We start from the raw sequence: 3554 nt of genomic DNA, 5'->3' as shown, positions 1-3554 counted from the left end.
GCACCTTTGGTTATTTGCCAAATAGTCTAAATTTTAGGAGCTTTACTGCACTATGAAGTAGTAACTTGGTGGGTCAAGGTGAGACAAAAAGTGTAAAACAACAATAACAAATCCTGTGTAATCCCACAACTCCACAAGTGGTGAGACAAAAAGTGTAAGGTACAAATAAATACTCGTTTAAGGCTGTTGCTTCAGCTTCAGTAGGTTAAGCTCTGAAATCTTTATGTATGCTTAGATGAAATGGCTTAATAAGAAAGCTAAACCACAGAAAGATAAATACTCTATTGTGACAGTGGATCAAATGCTGAAGAGGGAATTGAGAGTCGAAAACAATGGGGCCAGGCACCATCTAAATTTTGATGGAAGAAGGAGAATAATATAATTGTTTAATTCAATTATTTTAGTTAGCGCGTTGCTCCAAATGGATATTAATGTGTTTGAGAAAAACTTATCGTCTTGGCTGATGTTGTTATGACTATTTAGAACTCATTGGATTCAAGACCATTTCCTTGACTGCAAAAAAGCTCTATTCATATAGGTCAACTTTTGATAAACTGAGGCTAAACTGTTCAAGACTATGATTAACTTTAAATTTTATGTTCTGCTGCAGTGACTGTATATGTGTTTGACTGTACAAAATGTTCGACTGCGGTTCCAAGTCCCAATATCTGGGGGGACAGCGGGAGAAGTTTGTAAGGACTGAAATTTAATTCTCCTGAAGGTTGTTAATTTGCTTTTCCTTTCACTTTATTTTCCTTTATCTCATCTTCTGAAGTTAAGTATCTTTTCGTTTACTTGATTATCTTTTACCAGCTATAATATTGCTTCATAATCTGTGTATAGGTTCGGTATTCTTATATGTGAGTAATTGACTACAGAACAGTCTAGTTTTTCTGGTTTAGCAAGAAATACCCAAAAACCAGATGAGATTATGATTTGTAGCAGAGATTATTGACAAAGAAAACTCATAACAACACTCAAAATCAAGTCAAATTCTAACTTTCCCCTGTAAAATTTAGTGGCTTGATGAATTTCCTTGAAAAGTTTGATCTGATGAGTACATAAGTAACCTATTACTATAGTTTTTGTTGATTAATTGAGAGAGTGTTGCCTATTGCGATATAGTTGAAAGCCCCTTAAGATTATGTTTGAATTAGTATGATGTAGTCATTCTACTTAAATATTTTTTTCTTATTTGTCTTGAACAATACAAATTTTATTTGTTCCTATTCAAGTCTTTACCATACAATGATACAATCTTCAAAGCACCATTTTCCTTCTTGCATTGTGAATGACTTACCACTACTGTAAATTTGGTTCGAAACAAACTGTAATCCTTCTTCAAGCTACCATGGTGTGCTTCAAGATCAGAAAATTTTATATACATACCTTTAGATTGCAGGTTTTAGAAAGGATCCAATTGCCAAAGTTCTTTGAATGAGCGTTAATTCTGCAGTGACTGATGCTTTCCCGCTAATGAGGCAGTCCCTTGACTCTTCGTTTCACCTTTCAGAATACTTGACGAATGAGGCATTGAATGTTCTCCAAACTATAACCACATCATCAGGTCTTATTGTCATATCCTCATCCTCCTCAGAGTCATTGTCCTGAAAGAAGAAGTCCAGCAGTGAGCCAAAAAAGAAGGAACGGGGAAAAAGAAAGTACAAAGAACACAGAAGAGTTGTGTTTTTTCACATTAAATTAATTGAATATAGTCTGCACATGCTATATATACTTTTCTTTTACTTAAATGATGACTACCGAGTCAACTATCTACAATCTTTAGAACCCAAAGGCAAGTAAAAATCAACAAAGAAAAGAAGAACTTTAATCTATGAGATAGTGATACACTTTAGCAATTGAATGCCACTACTAACGTCACAAATTTTTTTGGAAACTAAATTTCAGGATTGTGGAAAATTAGTGCATAAACACAACAGAGAAGGAGGACATTAAAAATAAGTGAAATTATTGAACGAATATGTTACTCTTGCATCTTGTAAGATCAATTGTATGAAATATGATATTTTCGGCTTGAAGCGATCCGGAATTTCCCATAACTTTCAAATTCCATTGCCTCGAGTTGCTTGAAATTGTCGGATTTCATGAACTGATGTAGCCATCTTTGCAAATTTAAAATAAGAGAAACCACATACTATTGTTGAATCAACTTGGGGAATACTATTGCTAACAGAGAATAGGGAATAGAAAGGGTAAGAAGAAACTACATAAAGCGTTATTTGCCATAGATTTAAAGCAGTTATGGTTGCGTAGATAAAAAGCAGTTACGGAGTTAGGTTTCTGATTGTTGATGAAGCCCACGTTTGGGATCGTAGGGTTTTTTTTTCTTCTTTTTCCCCCGTTTTATTGGACAAATTTGAAAATCTAACTATTTAGGTATATATTAATAACTTAAGAAAAGGCCTAATCCCAACGTGAAGATAAAAAGAAGGCCTAATCCCAACGTGAAGATAAAAAGAAGGCCTAATCCCAACCCGACATGAGAGGAATTAATTATTATTTTTATTACCTAGATTTGATAAATAAATTCCAAAATACCAAACAAATATACGTAGGGGAATTATGATTTTTTTGGTTTGTTTTAACTGGCAGATTTTTGAAATAATTTAAACTCCAACAAAGTTGGAAAATTGTCCTAAATTTAGACACTTGTCAATTTAATATTATACCACTTGTCATCATAACATTTCTTTGCCTCTCCTTTTATATATTAATAGATAGATAGATATAGATTTGTCCTAAAATAAACACATGGCATTTTATATGTGAAACACTTGGCAAATTTGTAGGGCTGACTTCTTTCCTTTTAAGTAAATATAGATTACAAATATAAAGCGGGTACTCACTTGCTTATCTATACCATATTAAAAGCACGAAGGCCCTTAGCGAAATGTCGTTCGCCTTTTTTACCCTTCGTAAGTGTATTTTATTTTGGATAAAATTATAATTATAAACTCTAAATTTTCCCTATGGAATAAACTAAAAATTGCTGTTTACTTCCGTTTTTAGTTGCATTACGGCTTTTTATTATTATTTAGGTTTAAGTTTTCACTTTTAGTTTAGTAATTTCTTNTAATTATAAACTCTAAATTTTCCCTATGGAATAAAACTAAAAAATGTTGTTTACTTCCGTTTTTGTTACATACGGATTTTTTTTATCATTTAGGTTTAAGTTTCACTTTTAGTTTAGAATTCTTTTACCAATAAATCTTTATTTAGTTATGTCTTTTCTTTGTTTAGGTTTAGGATTTAGGGCCCGTTTGGATTAGCTGATTTGAAATAGCTGATAAGCATTAGGTGCTGAAAAGCACTTTTAAGTGCTGAAACTGATCTAATAAATAAGCAGTTACGTGTTTGGGTACAGTGCTTAAATTGATAATAAGTTGCTGCAGTATTAGATAAAAAAGTGCTGATAAGCTCTTTTTCTGTTAAAATGACTTAAATAACCTTAGAATTGTTTACACTTATAAGGGCGTAATTTCTTCAAAATTTTGGATTCTAGATCGATTCAAATACAAAATATTCTATTTGTC

Source organism: Nicotiana attenuata, unplaced genomic scaffold, assembly GCF_001879085.1.
Source record: "Nicotiana attenuata strain UT unplaced genomic scaffold, NIATTr2, whole genome shotgun sequence".
NCBI classification, from domain to species: domain Eukaryota; kingdom Viridiplantae; phylum Streptophyta; class Magnoliopsida; order Solanales; family Solanaceae; genus Nicotiana; species Nicotiana attenuata.
This window is presented reverse-complemented; position numbering follows the sequence as displayed.